Consider the following 18,112-nt stretch of genomic DNA (forward strand, 5'->3'; position numbering starts at 1 on the left):
CCTCACATCCATCCTGCTCTCTGCTGACCACATTGGCTGTTTTCTCCTAAGACCAGTCAATCCTTTCACTTTTACAGGCTGGCCACCAGCAGATATTAAGGCCGCACACTTCTTTATTCATGCTGTCAGGAAAGACAGAGGCTTCTAGGGGCTTTGTCTTAGAAATGAAGAAGAATTCTCCCAGAAGCCTTGTAGTGGGCATTTCTTACACCTGTGTTTGCATATCATTTTTGGATAAGCATTCTGTATGCAGGGAGTCCCATCTCCCAGATAAATAACTCAAAACACATGCTCCCAGCCATTATGCTTCTAGAACACAGAGGATGTGTCAACTCAGGTCATAGATACTCATATGAGATTTAAATTGGTAGGAGAGTGATGAGGAAGCAGATTCTGTGCTGAGCTTGCATTTAGCCAGTACCGGTGGCAGAGGATGCATCAGGTTTGGAGGAGGAGGAGGCAGTGGTTGTACACTTGTATTCCCAATGCAGATGTGGCACTAATGCCAACACAGGACAGTTGGGATAAAATCCAGTGCCTGTCAGTGGTGTGCCATGGGAGGATAGATATAGACCAATAGCAGGGTGTCTTTAAATGATCTCTAATGTGACCCAGTTGGGACATTATTCCTAGTTATGTTCCTCCAGCACACACAAAAGATGTCATATAATTAGATACCTTGTATGCACCACTTCAGATCCCCTTGGCTTCATCTTTGGTTGTTCCCCATGGTTGTCACAGCCAGCACTATGTTGACTCTGGTCACCTTTGTGCAGGATCAGCCGGAGGGCGCCTGGCCCTTAACATTTTAGTTTGTGGTCAGGGACTTCATGTTGATGAGTGACCTCAGGACCTAACCCAGTACCCTTTGTGATCCACCCAAAGTGGACCTTTGACTACTGGATCAGTCTTTAAGGGGAAATCTTTGACTGAAATGAGTGACTAAATTCTTACCAATAAACACATAAAAATGCTTAATGTTACTACTAATCAGGTAAATAAAACTGAAATCTCAAAAGGAAACTATGTTATCATTTACCAGTTCAACAAAAAATTTAAAAATCTTTTGACACCAATTTTTTTCTTTTCTTTCTTTCTTTCTTTCTTTCTTTCTTTCTTTCTTTCTTTCTTTCTTTCTTTCTTTCTTTCTTTCTTTCTTTCTTTCTTTCTTTCTTTCTTTCTTTCAGGGAAGAGGTCTCCCTATGTTGTCCAGGCCAATCGGATCTCAAACTCCTGGACTCATGTGACACTCCCTCCTCAGCCTCCCTCATGAATAGCTGGAACTACAGGCATGTGCCACTGTGCCCAGCTTACTACCAAGTTTTGACAAGAATGTAGAGCAACAAGAACTGTCATCCACATCTTATGTAAGTATAAATTATTAAAATCATTTCTAAAAAGTAATTGGCATTACTAAATTGGGTTGATGATATGCCACAATGAAGCAACTTCACTGCTATGTACAAGGGTATATCCTAAAGAAATTCTTGTACATTTGTACTCAGAGGTAAATATAAGAAACTTTGCCATCAATCTTATTTTATAAAATCCAATAACTAGAAATATTACATTGTATTTCAACAAAAGGTAGAATAAATCGAGTGTGGCATAACCACACAACAAATACTATATGGCAGTGAAAAAAAATGAAGTTCATTCACATGTAAAAATATTACTGAATTTTAAGACCATAACTGTTGTACCAAGGTAGCAGATGTAAAGCTGACAATGCAAAAAATAAGGTAATACATTTGTGGAAAAATCCACACAGGAAAGCTAAAGCAAAGTTATCACAGAACATAGATGATGTCCTCTACTAACTATACTGATATTTATGGAGGAAGGAAGGAAAGGGATTTGAGGTAGTATTTAAAAGTTCTGATAAGAACCTATTTTTTTTTTTTTCAGGTTAGAGGTTGAGTACACAGGTATTTCATTTTATGTTTCTTCCTTATTGTTCATGTACATAGTTATTCTCTTGTATATACAATTTTCATAAAATTTTAAAGATTTTTGTCTGGAAAATGCAGAATTATTTAAAATAGCAATTAAATTCTGAATGCTATATTTGTTTCCAGATATGTGCCTCTATTATACCTAGATGTATGTCAGCTAAGAACTTATCTCGGAAACTACTCCTGCAAAAGCAAAGGGGAAATTCCTTCTTTAAAAAGAAATGCACAACTAAGATGATATCTCCTGGAGATATAGAAATGGCCTGGTGTGTATCACATACAAATAAAACACCACAAATGATTGACTTTGAAATCTTTTGGTCTTTGGGTCTTAATTTCTAATGTGGGGTACTTTTAGACATTTCTAGCTGTGTTTGAGGCTAAAATTAAGCTTTAAATGTGAGAGAGTATCAACTTATTTTGGACTTCTGAAGAAAGCAATTATTTATTCTTCTATTTAAAAATGTGAATCAAGTTTTGATTGATTATTGGAGTAGAGTCGACAAGAATATCAATAGACAAGGAAAATTCTGAACAGCTGATGCTGTGTTTGAACAACTTTTAAAGTTAAAAATGAATGCATGCAACTGACTTCATGAGTATCCATGTAGGAATTAGGTTATTTTAGTCATTAATTAACAAATAAGTGGAAAACACATTATTTACTTTTTATTAATATAACATTATTAGCCACCTTTTTCAAATATCAAGTATTTTAGAGTATGTCTTACTTTCTGAATTTATTTTCCTGTGCATTTAGATATATTTGACTAAATTGCTTATTATACATTTAGAGCACCACAATAGATACAATGGATCTTCAGGATGTGTGTGTGTGGATGTGTGTGTGTCTGATATAGCTACTAAATTATTCAAAGGCCAAAACTGGACAAAACCGATATTAATGACTTTATTTATTTATTTATTGCCAAGCACTGGATTTTGTGTTTTATGTTCGCCTTCACTCTGTAGTAAAACATTGTTAACAGTAATTAAAAACATTAACACTGGTACTAGACAGCCTGGGTTGGAACTGCAGCTCTGAAGCTCATTAATTGTGCTATTTGGGAAATTTACGTAATCATTCTATGCTTTACCTGCTCATTGGTAAACTATAGATAACAATAGCGCTTAGCTCATGTATTGTTGTGAGGATTTAACAAATCAGTATGAGTAAAATCACCTCAAATTATCTACTATGTATTAAGTTTTATATGTTGTTGGCTCTTAATATATTTATTATTTTTGTACATTTAATGTCATATTTAGATATGTTATATCTTAGTTAAAAAGTCAATTATGAATTGACAAAATTTTGAAATTTAAAAGAATTCTGTCCAGATTATAGCTAAAGATAATTAGAATACTTTATGTAAGAAATAGCATTTTGTCTGACCTGTGATTGCTACAGAAATTATAAGAGAAATGGCTTCATCTAGTCTCTTAATTATATTATGTCAAACATATAAGATGTATATATAAGAATACAACGTACATCTAATCATACATCTAATCATGTAATCACACTTAGTGATAATACTGCTTTTAAGTAAGTATAAAACTCACACCTATTTAATTTTTGTGGCTATTTGAAAAGTTGGCCCTTTGCCAGGTACGGTGGCTCACGGCTGTAATCCTAGTACTGTGAGAGAGGTCAAAGTGGGAGGATCGCTTGAGGTCAAGAGTTCTGAGACCAGCCTGAGCAAGAGCAAGACCCCATCTCTACTAAAAATAGAAAAAATTAGCCAGGCATGGTGGCACACATCGGTGGTCCCAGCTACTCTAGAGGCTGAGGCAGGAGGATTGCTTGAGCCCAGGAGTTTGATTCTGCTGTGAGCTATGATGATGCCACGGCTCTCTAGCCTGGACAGCAGAGACTCTGTGTTAAAAAAAAAAAAGAAAAAAAAAAAAAGTTGGGCCTTTAAAATAAGTGCTCCAGCGATCTCTGATGGAGCCAGCACATGTCAGAGAAGTAAAGGTTTACCCTCTGTGCAGGGTGGAAATAAACCTACTCCCTCGGCCTACCTGAGAGACAAAAGTTCCTAGTGTAGGTCCAGAGACTGAGTGTGAGTGAGCACTGCTCAGTGCAGTGTGGCCTGGTTTCACACCATTCACAGGGCCACAGTAGCAGCCAAGGGTTGTGTGGAAGCTCAAGTTTGCACTGACAAAAAATAATTGACCTAAACCTCATTAAACATTTTCTTTCTGAAAGAGAAAAAATTACTTTATTACATAAGTTATGCAAAGGACTGCCAGACATCATTCAAAGCCCTTGTTTCACTCTTGGAACTGTGAAACTGAAAGCACTACGGCTGAATGTTCCAGAAGTCACTGAAGCACATCCAGATACTCTTCACTGTAGCCAGCCCTCCTACTATTCCAAAGACGGCGGCATAGGAGCAGGAGCTCTTTCTGTAAAGTAGAGCACGTATAAAGAGATGATACACACACAAACACGCACACACTGTCCCTCACTGCCCCGACTCTTCCATTCTCTTTATTACAAGCATTTGTGAAGCTGAGACTGAATTCACAGATTCTGCACTGTGAGCAAAAGGGCAGGCCTGTAAGCCAGTAGGTATTCCAGTGGTCCCAGAAGAAATACTATAATAGAGTGTTATGAATATTTCTCATGTCTCTTTTCTTCACCAATCACTGCTATCATTTTATTAACTTAATATGAATAGCATTGAAACTACTTGTACTCTATTACTGTATTACAGCACTATTAAAGATATTGAAGTATATTCAAATTTTAACCTGGCATTGTTGTAGTGCCCTGAATGTCAAAAGAATTTTAAGTGGACATGTTTTTATATGTAACTTTCCCACATGTATTTCTAAAAATTACTGTCTTGTCACCTAATGTTTATGATTATTTAATTAATGTGGTTTCATTAAATTGATCTATTTTGTCATCCTTTTTAATTAGGAAAGAAGTAAACTTAAGGCTTGAGATTTAAATCAGAAAAGGAATACAATTCATAGATTTTATTTAAAATAAATCATTTAGTATAAATTTGGGAGGTTATAATTTCGCATATTATTGGGATATACAGGTATTCTCAGGAAAAACAATGGATGAATAATAAATACTTTGTTAACATTAATATTATGTTGCTATATATTATATGAGGATTTTTAAATAGTTATATAATACTTTTTTTCAAGGTAAAATTTATAATCAGATATCTCCTGGGGAAATCCTTATTTCTACTTTTTTCTTTTTAAAATAAATATCTCAACTTTTTCCAGAAATGATTCCAGATTGGATGGCATGCACAGTATGGAGTGGAAAGGAGTTATTGAAAAGAAAAGAGCTTCATAGAAGGAAGCTGATTTCACATTGGTACCCCCTTTAAAATCACTGAAGTAAACAAGCAGCTGATATTAGGAGGAACAGAAGAACATAAATTGCTTGTATAAAGTCAAAGTATCTAAATTCCGAAGGGGCTTCTAATTTCATAGTTAAGTTTTGTTCCCTCTTTTGTTTTTACTCAATCATTTGCAAGTGAAGTTAATTAACGATGTATGCAAATCTGTGAATGCCTGTGAGCACACTGTGTGTGTGTGTCTGTGTGTGTGTGTGTGTGTGTGTGTGTGTGTGTGTAAATATCCACACAAGTGCTGTATATTAAAATGTTTCCCGGCTCTATCAGTTCAGGCACTAGAGTGTCAGGCAAAACCTCAATCCACAGCTCTCAGACCAGAGTCATTTGTATTTTTTTTTCTTTTATAGATTAAAACATGCTCTGTGTCTGTCCAAAACATACTTTCACACATAAGAAATTGAAACAGGAAGAAAGCAACAGTTATGTAGGCATATTTTGCCACCAGTGGTGTTATAAAAAATAAAAACTAAATAATATGTCAGTTGCTAAAAACACTTCTGCATCCTTGCCAAGAAAAGTTTAGGAATATGTCATGTGTACACTTGAACTGTTTGTTCCGGAGCTCTCTTTAAGAATGTAAACATGGCTAAATGTCCCAGCTTCCATGCCCTGGGGACTCTGCTCATTCTCTTTTGTAATGAAAACATGAAAAACTAAGGACAGTTTTCACATGTGCCTCCAAAAATGACACGTTTTAATTTTGTCTTCAGTGACCCTAAGTATTGAGCTCAAAGATAGCTAGGAGTCACTGGAAGTTTTGAAACAATCTAACGAAATTCTTTAAAACTTAACAGTGTTTTGTATAAATTGTCAAGTGTTCATCTCTGTCACATAATCTGATTTTATATATAGAAGCCAGAAAGCACCACTAAACTTATTAACGTATTAATTAAAACTAAGATTCATAATAGGTAAGTTATATGAGGTTAAATATGCCAGAGATAAATGCAAAGTTTTAGAACTTCAAATGTCATTTTCATTTTATCTGCCTAGTTGCTTTTCTTGTAGTCAATGATATTCTAGTCATAAAGCATATTTTTCTTTACCTCTTTAAAACTTAAGTGAGGGCCAGGCGTGGTGGCTTATGCCTGTAATCCTAGCAATCTGAGAGGCCGAGGTGGGAGGATCGTTTTGAGCTGAAGAGTTTGAGACCAGCCTGAGCAAGAACAAGACCCTGTCTCTGCTAAAAATAGGAAAAATTAGCCGGGCATGGTGGCACATGCCTATAGTCCCAGCTACTTGGGAGGCTGAGGCAGGAGGATCACTTGAGCCTAGGAGTTTTGGGTTGCTGTGAGCTAGGCTGATGCCAGGGCACTCTAGCCTGGGCAACAGAGTCAGACTCTGTCTCAAAAAAAAAAAAAAAAACTTAAGTGGAATGAAAATAAGAAAATTATGATAAGAAATTAATTACATTAAATGTTTCTAATACCACAAATACTCCCATAATTTCATGATAATACCAATATACCCTTAAACACTTCATAAAAAAAATCTAAAAATAGATTGAAACTCTTGTACTATATTCCAAATTTTCTCTGCCTCAAATCTTCTTTATTGTACATGTTATTTTAGATGTTATTATTAACAAACAATAACCTAGTCTAACATTGGATACTTCAGTATTTTCTATATATTTGAAATCATTTTAATTCATTTGAGAAATAATACAATAATAACCTTAATGAGCAATTAATAAGCCACAGAAAAATGTATATTATTTAAGAATATAGTACAATTGAGCTTTTTTCAAATCTAATGGTTCATCTAATAAATTTTTAGGCCAGGTGCGATGGCTCATGCTTGTAATCCACCACTATGGGAGGCCAAGGTGGGAGGATTGCTTGAGGTCAGAGGTTCAAGACCAGCCTGGGCAACATAGCAAGACCCCATCTCTACAAAAACATTTTAAAAAAAAAACAGCTGAGTGTGGTGATGCACATCTGTAGTCCCAGCTACTCAGGAGGCTGAGGCAAGAAGATTGCTTGAGCCCAGGAGACCGAGGATACAGTGAGCTGTGGTCATGTGACTCCACTCCAGCCTGGGTGACAGAGTGAAATCCGATTCTCCTAAATATAAATTCTAAGAACAATCAGACACCAGTCATTTGCACGTAGTAATGAAAGGAGAAATGAGAATAGCTGACATAGGCCTCCTGTCTCTAACCTCCTCCGTGACTGGAGTTCCTCCTTCTTCTCTTCTCACATGACCTATGATGGTCATATTGAACTACCAGCCTGAACATTTCATGCCTCACTATGACTGCATTTACTTTCATCTTTGCTTGTAATGACTTTTTCCCTCTATTGTTTGAATAGCACTTTTATTTCTCCCAAGAGTAAAATATTATATGACACTTTCCCTGAACACACTGTGACTTTTCTCCCATCTTATGTTGTCACCTTGAGATAACTTTTTCTCTTTGGTCACACCACAATTTGTACATAGTAATGATCATTTTGTATTATGTATGTTGGTTTGCTTCTCTGCTTACCTAACAGACCGTTGGGTAGGAGCTTTCCATTTTTGTTTACCTGATACTTTGGGCAGTATGTGGTGACAAATTCTTTCACTAGTTGAGGAAAACTTCTTGAACTACTTCCTTTGATCACAACAATCAAACAGAATTATTTTTATGGAAAAGACCATATGTTCTTTTGTTAGATATGAGTTATTAATATTAGCATGATATCCTAGAAGTTCAAGAGAGTTGACCTATTATTATTTTTCCTCTGTTAAGATTTGCTTTTAAATGGAACCCATATTGTCTTTTTTTCTGATAATTTTAGGAGAACAAACTCAAAAGAATTTGTCTGAGGGCAAAATAAAAGCTCCCCACCACATAACATAAACACTGTGATAGCCTGGAGCATTCAGCAAAATTGTTACGAAGCAGATTAAGCAAGTACCATGATAACCACTGGGCACAGAAAAAGTGCCCAGCACTTTCTTGGATTCCTCAGCATTTTCTTGCCTTGAAGCGGCTGTCTTACACCTGCCCTAACTGCTTTAGAGCTGCTTTAGCCCTCCTATAGTGCCCTTTAGCTAATTGTAATACTAAAATCCCTGCCTAGTAAATAATTGCAATATCATTAGCAGAACATGGGTGGTATGAAGGCGTGTGATGATGGAATTATGAAAGCGTGATTGGTTTCACTGTGAACAAGCAATGACACAATGTAAAAGCGCTGCATCACTCACTGGAAAGAGATTTAAGGCAATACCACTGATGGTGGCAGATGCTGATTTTGCTAATAAGAAAGCTACTGTGGAAGAAATTCCTGTGCTGTGCAGGAGCAAGTGCCCTTGTAAGTAACCTCTGATAAACTCATCCAACTCACCAAGCTGGTATTGTCTCAGTCATTCTTTCATTTCTCCTCTCAGCTCCATCTGAGTGTGGGGGTGGTTTGTCTACCCTGTCCTGGGATTCTCCCGAAACATTGTCTTACTGACAATGTTTTTTTCCTTAGCAGATTATTTTTTCTAATAATCCTTTAATTTAGTATCTTTCTTCTTTCTCTCCATCCCCTTCCCCTCCTCCTCTTTCTTCTTCCTCCTCCTTCCAACAAGTAAAGTTTGCTTTTGTGCTAGAATATTTTCCATTTGCTCTGACAGATATGCTCTCTACTTTGGTCTGCTTTGCTCTACCCCTGAGAGGGTCTCCTTTATTAACTTTTTCTGCATCATAGGACCCCAAACAATATCTCTAAGAAAGAAACTCATTTTAATGTGAAGGAAATGGGACAATGTGCTCATAGCCACAAATTTTACTGGTCTTCCCATGGGCCCCTTAATCCAAGAACTGCTGGCTTGATGTAACAATGTCATGGCCAACTAAGGGCTCAATTAACTCACCACGTGGAAAACAATCCCCAAGGTTAAAGTTTGTCTTACAGGACACGTTACGTGACATAAATTAGCTCTCAATAAATGGAGCAATTTCTTCTATCACCAGAACTTATGGAACAAGAAACCAAAATATGGACATGAGAATAAGCCCTCTTATTATTAGCAAAATAACTCAATGGAAAAATCTTTACTTTCAGTTTCAAAAACCACTGGTTGATCAGGTTTGGCGTAATGTTTCTTAAGAAACAAGTGCCTCCATCAGGGAACACAGTTATGGTCTGTTGAAATTTAACTTGGGACTTCCTCTTGGCTATTTGTGGCTCCTCATATAATTGAACAAACAAAGAGAAGGGGGTCACTCATTGACTGAAGTGATTGATCCCATTTATCAAGATGAAATTGCGGTCCTATTCCACAATTTGGACAAGGAGATCTATGTATGGAATTCAGAGGATTTACTGGGTTGCCTTTTGGTACTTCCTTACGTAATAGTCCTGGTCAATGGAAACTAGCAACACAACAAAAACGGGACCACCAGGGACTCATCATTGAGGATCACCTCAGCAGGTAGAGAGCTCCATTCATCTGAGGTGCTGGCACAGGTAAAATAACATGAACTGAGTAGCGGAGAATGGAGGCTACAAATATCCAATTAGGCTTCGTGAATAGCATCAGAAATAAGAATTATAGAGGAGAAGGTAAAGCAAGATGGCTGAATAGAAACCTCCAGCAATCGTACCTCTGCATGAACACCAAATTTAACAACTATACACACAAGCAAGCACCTTCAGAAGAACCAAAAATCAGGTGAGCAATCATGCTACCTGGTTTTAACATTTTATCAAAAAAAAGGACTGAAGTGGGGAGAAAATATAATCTTGCATTGCCTATACCACACCCCCATATCCCCTGGAAGTGCTGCGCAAGCACCCCCAACAGAGAGAGAATTTTTGTGCCCAGGGGAAGGAGGGTGAATTGATTATGGGACTTTCCATTAAAACTCAGGGATAACCTGGCACATGGGAACACAGCATAAGGCAGAATTCTGCCAGTGCCCATGGATGGAGCAGTTAGACCAGCCTGGAAAGAGAGAAATCCTCTGCCTCAAAACTCAAGTTCCTGTTAGCCCCACAACTGGCTGAAAAAAAGCAGCCTGGGGCCTGGACTATATTTCTAAGGCAATCAGGCCACAAAGGCTGTAGTCCTTGGGCAATTCCTGTGGCTAGGCTGGCTCAGAGCCAGTGGACTTGGGGTGCACACGACCCAGTGAGACACTAGCAGTATCAGCCAAGCCAGGGCCTGTGTCATCCCTTCCACAACTATAGGCAAGGAGGCCTAGGGATAGTCTTCCTCTTTGGGAAAGGAAAGGGAAAACTTTAGAGTACTTAGTTTTGCAACTTGTGTACAAGCTCAGTCACAGTAAAATAAAGCACCAAGCCAACTCTTGAAGCCCCTGAGTCCAGGCCTTAGTTCCTGGAAGGCATTTCTGGACACACCCTGGTCCAGAAGGAAACATGCTGCCCTGAAGGGAAGGACTCAGTCCTGGCAGAATTCACCACCTGCTGACTAAAGAGTCGCTGGGCTTTTAGTAAACATCAGAGATAGCCAAGCAACAGTCGCCATGGGCTTTGGGTGAGACTGGGCTGGCTCCAGATTTCACCTGGTGCAGTTCTACCTGCAGTGGCCATGAAGTAGTGCCCACATCACGCCTCCCCCAAATCCAGCAGCCCAGCATATATAGTGACGGAAGACAGTGAGAGACTGCCTGGTATTCCAGAGAATTCTCCCATATCTTACCCAAGTCCACTAAGGTGGCACCACCAAGAGTCTACAAGAGTCACAGGATTACTGAGCTTGGGGCACACCCAGTGCTGATATGAATGCAGTGACCAAAGACTTAAATCACAACACTCAATTCCCTTTGAACATCTGGAAAGTCTTGTGAAGAAAGATGGGTTCAAGCAAGACCAGACTGTGAAGATTGAAATAAATACCTAACTCATCAATGCCCAGACTTCTACAAATGTCCACAAGCATCAAAAGCAACCAGGAAGACATGACATCACCAAATGAGCTAAATAAGTTACCAATAACAAATCCTGGAGCATCAAAGATATGGAACCTTTCAGAAAAAATTCAAAATAGCTGTCCTGAAGAAACTCAATGAACTTCAAGACAACATAGAGAAGACATTCAGAAGCCTTTCAGAGAAATTTAACAAACAGATTGAAATAATAAAAGAAAAAAATCAAGCAGAAATTTTGTAGCTTAAGAATTCAATTGACAAACAGAGAAATGTGTCAGAGTCTCTCAACAGCAGTATTGACCAACCAGAAGAAAGAATTAGTGAGCTTGAAGACAGGCTATTTGAAGATACAGTCAGAAGAGCAAAAAGAATAAAAAAGAATGAAGTATGACTACAGGATCTAGAAAATAGCTCCTAAAGCGAAAATCTAAGAATTATGGGCCTTAAAGTGGCGGTAGAGAGAGAAATTGGGGCAGAAATTTTATTGAATAAAATAATAAGAAAGAACTTTCCAAACCTAGAGAAAGATATCAATTTTCAGGTAGTAAAAGGTCATAAAACACCAAGCAGATTTAACCTACAGAAGACTACCTCAAGACACATAATAATCAAATTCCCAAAGGTTATGGATTAAAAAAAGGTCCTAAGAGAAGCAAGAACAAAGAAAAAAATAATATATAAGGAACTCTGATACATCTGGCAGCAGGCTTCTCAGTGGAAACCTTACAGTCCAGGAGAGAGTGGCATGACATATTGAAAGTGCTGTAGGAAAAAAAACTTAACCCTAGAGTATTATATCCTGCAAACATATCCTTCAGACATGGAGGAAAAATGAAGACTTTTTCAGACAAACCAAAGCTGAGGAATTTCATCGACACCAGACCTGTTCTATAAGAAATGCTATTCTCCAGACAGTGCGCCTGGCACTCACCATGTAGTCATACCCCCATCCCCTCCCCACCCACCTCCCCGAATCAGCACCTTCAAGCTTGACCATTCCCCGGATGGTGCACAACACACTCATCATGTAGGCATACACTCATCCCCTCCCCCCACCCCCCGTCTCAGTCTGATATCCAATTGGTATCCTTCCCCGATGTGCATTTAGGTGATGATCAGGGAAACCAATTTTCTGGTGAGGCTCTGACTCAGGGGGATGGGCGGGACACGGACAATGTATATAACCTGAGCTTTTGTACCCCCATGAAGAGCTGAAAAAAAAAAAAAGAAAGAAATGCTAAAAGGAGTTCTTCAATCTGAAAGAAAATGATGATAATGAACAATAAGAAATCATCTGATGGTATACAATTCACTGGTAATAGTAAGTACACAAATACAGAATACTCTCTTGCTATAATTGCAGTGCATACAACCTTTATATTTTGAGTAGGAAGACTAAAAGCAAACCTATCAAAAATAACTATGACAACTTTTTGAAATATACATAGTATAAAAAGATATAGATGGAAACAACAAAAAGTTAAAAAAGTGGGGGAGGAGGTGGGGAGGGAAGGGTGTTAAAGCCTAGAATTTCTGTCAGATTTCTCTTTGCTTATTTGTTTGTAAGCAGAGTTCTCATATGTTTAAAATACATGTTTACAAGCTTCATAGTAACCTAAAATAAAAAAACCTAGAACAGTTACACAAAAATAAAAAGTAAGAAGTTACAACACACTACCAGAGAAAATCACTTTTAACAAAGGAAGACAAGAAGGAAGTAAGAAAGAAAGAGAGGACCACAAACAGCTAGAAATTAAATAATATCATGGCAATAGTAAGGTCTTACTCTACTAATGATAACATTGAACGTGAATGGACATAGAGTGATTGCATGGACAAAAAAACCACAAACAAACCAAAAAACAAGAGCCAAATACATGTTGTCTGAAAGGAACACACATCACCTATAAAGATGCACATAGACTGAAAATAAAGGGATGGAAAAAGATATTCCACCCAATGGAAAATAAAAAAAAGGAGCACGAGTAGTTATACTTCTATTAGATAAAATAGATTTCAATACAAAAATATAAAAAGAGACAAAGTCTTTATACGATGATAAAGGGGTCAATTCAGCAAGATGACATATAAATTTTAAATGCATTAGCACCCAAATATATAAAGCAACTATTGTCAAGATAAAGAGAGAGATAAGCTCCAATACGATAATCACTAGAGAACTCAGCACTCCACTTTCAACACTGGACAGATTATCCAGACAGAAAATCAATGAAGAAACATTGGCCTTAACCTGCACTATAGACCAAATGGACCTAATAAATATTTACAGAGTGTTTCATCCAAAAGCTGCAGAATACACTTTCTTCTCCTCAACTCATGTATGTTCTCAAGGACAGACCGTATGTTAAGCCACAAAAAAGGCTTTAAAAATTCAAAAAAGTTGAAATCACAGCACATATTTTATCTGACCACAATACAATAAAACTATAAATCAATAACAAAAGGAACATTGGAAATTATACAAACACATGGAAATTAAACAATATGTTCCTGAATGACCAGTGGGTCAATGAAGAGATTAAGAAGGAAATTATAAAATGTCTCAAAACAAATGAAAATGAAAACACAGCATATCAAAAGTTGCAGGATACAGAATAAGCACTGCTAAGAGGAAAGTTTACAGCAATAAGTGCCTACATCAAAAAAATAGAAAAGCTTCAAATAACCTTATGATGTATCATTAAAAACTAGAGTAATATATGTAACCTAAACATTTGTACTCCCGTAATATGCTGCAATAAAAAAAAAATCAAAAAAAAGAAAAAGCAGAAAAACAAGAGCAAACCAAAGCTAAAATTAGTGCAACAAAAGAAATAAAGATCAGAGCAGAAATAAATGAAGTTAAAACAAAAAAATTACAAAAGATCAACAAAACAAAAAGTTGGTTTTTGGAAAAGATAAACAAAATTGACACACTTTTCACCAGACTAAAAATAAAAGAGAGAAGACCCAAGTAAATCAGAGATGAACAAGAAGATACTACAACTAATAGAGCAGAAATCCAATGGATCATTAGAGGCTACCATGAGCAACTATATGCCAATAAATTGGAAAACCTAGAAGAAATGAATAAATTCCTAGACATATACAACATGCTAAGATTGAACAAGGAAGAAATCCAAAACATGAATAAATCAATAACAAGTAGTGAGACAGAAACAGTAATAAAATGATTCCCATCAAAGAAAAGTCCAGAACCTAATGGCTTCATTGCTGAATTCTATCAAGCATTCAAAGAAGTAACACCAACCCTACTTGAAATATTCTTAAAAATCGAGGAAGAGGGGATACTCCTAAACTCATTCTACAAGCCCTGTACCACCCTGATACCAAAATCAGACAAAGACATGATAAAAAAAGAAAATTACAGGCCAATATCTCTGATGAACATAGTGCAAAAATCTTCAACAAAATACTGGCAAAGTGAATTCAACAACATATGAAAAATATTATTCACCATGATCAAGTGGAATTCATACCAGGAATACAAGGATGGTTCAACATATGCAAATCAATCAATGTGATACATCATATCAACAGAAAAAAGGACAAAAAACATATGATCATTTCAATTGATTTTAGTATTTGATTAAATTGAACATCCCTTTATGATAAAACTCTCAATAAACTGTACAGAAGGAACTTACCTCATTGTGACAAAAGCCATATATGACAAACCCACAGTGGGTAATATGGTAAATGGAGAAAAAATGAAAGTCTTTCCTCTAAGATCTGGAACAAGATAAGTATGCCCACTTTCACCACTGTTATTCAAGATAGTACTGGAAGTTCTAGCTGGAGCAATCAGACAAAAGACAGAAATACAGGTCATCCAAGTTGGGAAGGAAAAAATCAAATTATCCCTGTTTTACAGATGATATGATTTTAAATCTAGAGAAACCTAAAGACTCCACAAGAAAACTATTGGAACTGATTAACAAATTCAGTAAGCTTACAGGATACAAAATTAATATACAAAAATTAGTAGCATTTCTATATGCCAACAGTAAACAATCTTAAAAAGAAACAAGAAAGTAATCCCATTTACAATAACTACAAATAAAATACCTCGGAATAAACTAAACCAAAGAAGTGTAAGATCTCTGTAATGAAAACTATAAAACATTGATGCAAGAAATTGAAGATGACATACAAAAAAATGGAAAGATATTCCATGATCTTGAATTAGAAGAATCAATATTGTTAAAATGTCCATACTACCCAAAGCAATCTACTGATTCAATGTAATCACCATTAAAATACCAATGAGACTCTTCACAGAAATTTTTTTTAAAATTCCAAAATTTATATGGAACTACAAAGGACCCAGAATAACTGCAGTCATCCTGAGCAAACAGAACAAAACTAGAGGCATCACATTACCTGACTTCAAATTATACTACAGAGGTGTAGTAACCACAACAACATGGTACTGACATAAAAACAGATACATAGACCAATGGAAGAGAATAGAGAATCCTGAAATAAATTCACATGTCTATAGAGAACTTATCTTTGACAAAGATGCTGAGAACATACACTGGAGAAAGGACAGTCTCTTCAATAAATGGCTCTGGGAAAACTGGATATCCACAAGCAGAAGAATAAAGCTTGACCCTTATATCTCACCATATACAAGAATCAAATCAAAATGGATTAAAGACTTAAATCTAAGACCTGAAACTATGGAACTACTAAAAGAAAATGTTGGGGAAATGCTTCAGGACATTGGTCTGGGCAATGATTTCTTAAGTATTACCTGTAATACCCCCAAAGCACAGGCAACCAAAGCAAAATCAGACAAATGGGATCGCATCAAGATAAAAAACTTCTGCACAGCAGAGGAAATAATCAACAAGGAAAGAGAGAACCCACAGAATGGCAGAAAATGTCTGGAAACTACCCATCTGACAAGGGACTAATAACTAGAATATATGAGGACCTCCAACAACTCAGTAGGAAAAAATCAAATAATCTGATTAAAAATTGGGCAAAGGATCTGAGTAGACATTTCTCAAAAGAAGACATACAAATGGCCAACAGGTATAGGGAAAAGTGCTCAGCATCACTAGTCATCGGAGAATTGCAAATCAAAACTACAATGAGATATATCATCTCACCCCCGCTAAAATGGCTTTTATCCAAAAGACAGGCAATAATGAATGCTGACGAGGATGTGGAGAAAGGGGAACGCTTGTACACTGTTGGTGGGATGTAAATTGGTGAAACTACTGTGGAGTAAATTAGTGCTTCCACTTTGTATGGAAGTTCCTCACAAAACTGAAAATAGAACTACCATATGACCCAACAATCCAACTTCTGGGTATATATCCAAAGGAGGGATATCAGTATTTCAAAAAGATATCTACTCTCCCATGTTTACTGTAGCAGGATTCACAATAACCATCATTTGAAATCAACCTAAATGTCCATCAGTGGATGAATAAATAAAGACATTGTGGTGCATATACGCAATGGAATATTATATAGCCATAAAAAGAATGAAATCCTGCCGTTTAAAACAACATGGATGGAGCTAGAGAACATTATGTTAAGTGAAATAAGACAAGCACAGAAAGAAAAATTGCATATGGTCTCACTCATATGTGGGAGCTAAGTACTAAAACAATTGATCTCATGAAGACAGAGTAGACTGATGTTTACTAGAGGATGGGAAGGGGAACAGGGAGGGGGAGATGAAGTGAAGATGGTTAATTGGTGCAAAAATATATCTAGATAGATAGAATGAACGATATTTGATAACATAACAAAGGGACTATAATCAGCAATAAGTAGGGTATACTTTAAAATAACTAAAAATGTGGAATTGGAATATTCCTAATACAAAGAAATGATAAATGCTTGAGATGATGGATACCCCAATTACCTTGATTTGATTAATTCACATTGTATGCCTGTATCAAAATATCATACGTACCCTATAAAGGTATACAACTAATATGTACCCATAATAATTAAAAAAATAAAAATAGAAAAAAAAAGAAATAAGAACTGCAGCATAATCTTATGTTAATTATCTATTTATTTTTCACTTTCCCCCTCACTTTTCTACCTTATCTGAGAACACTGGGGCTACCTTCTGTTTTAGGTTTCAAGTGGCCATATCGCTGAATTACTGTCAACATAGCTGCTGGGAATTTGTGGGTGGTCCCTGTGTTGGACACGTAACACTTCATCTGGAGAAAATGCAAGAGTGAATGCAGACAGGTGAGCTCTGTTGGGCATTCCCCGTTGGTCCATCCAGATGTGCTCTCTGCCTTTCTCTACCATGCCCTGTGTTCTTAGAGACTGACCTGCATAAAAGACATCTGTGAGCTCCCTCATCCTCTGGCTACAAGTTGGATTCAATTAATGAGAATCACCAGCAGACAGAGGAAGAGAGAAAACTGAGATAAAGTATTTATTTTCCTGTTTCCTTCCTGTGGGTTGACTATATCCCTCTACCAGAGGCCATACAGGTCCTATGAGACAACACTTTCATCAGTTATTCTGCTGGTTTCTAGTACCCACTTTTTTCTCTTGCTGCTTTAATGTCTCTTAAGGCCTTGGAATGTAATATTTAATGGTTCCCCATTTTTACTATAAATACCCCTAGGGGGTTACTCCCTGTACTTGGGCAAAATGTTTGGAACCAACCACCCTTTATTAAACTTTCCTCAATTACCATCTCTTTCTGCCCCAAAAAACTGACTGATACAGAGTTGTTAACATCCATAAATTGTGCCCATAGATAAATCATATTTATCAAATATTCTTTTTTTTAATAATACATTACAGTGAATATACTATAGAAATGAGAGTAAAGATATATTATAAAAAATAAGTACATAAACCCATGGGAGTGCTAAAAC

Source organism: Lemur catta, chromosome 1 (genome assembly GCF_020740605.2).
Source record: "Lemur catta isolate mLemCat1 chromosome 1, mLemCat1.pri, whole genome shotgun sequence".
Classification (NCBI taxonomy): Eukaryota; Metazoa; Chordata; class Mammalia; order Primates; family Lemuridae; genus Lemur; species Lemur catta.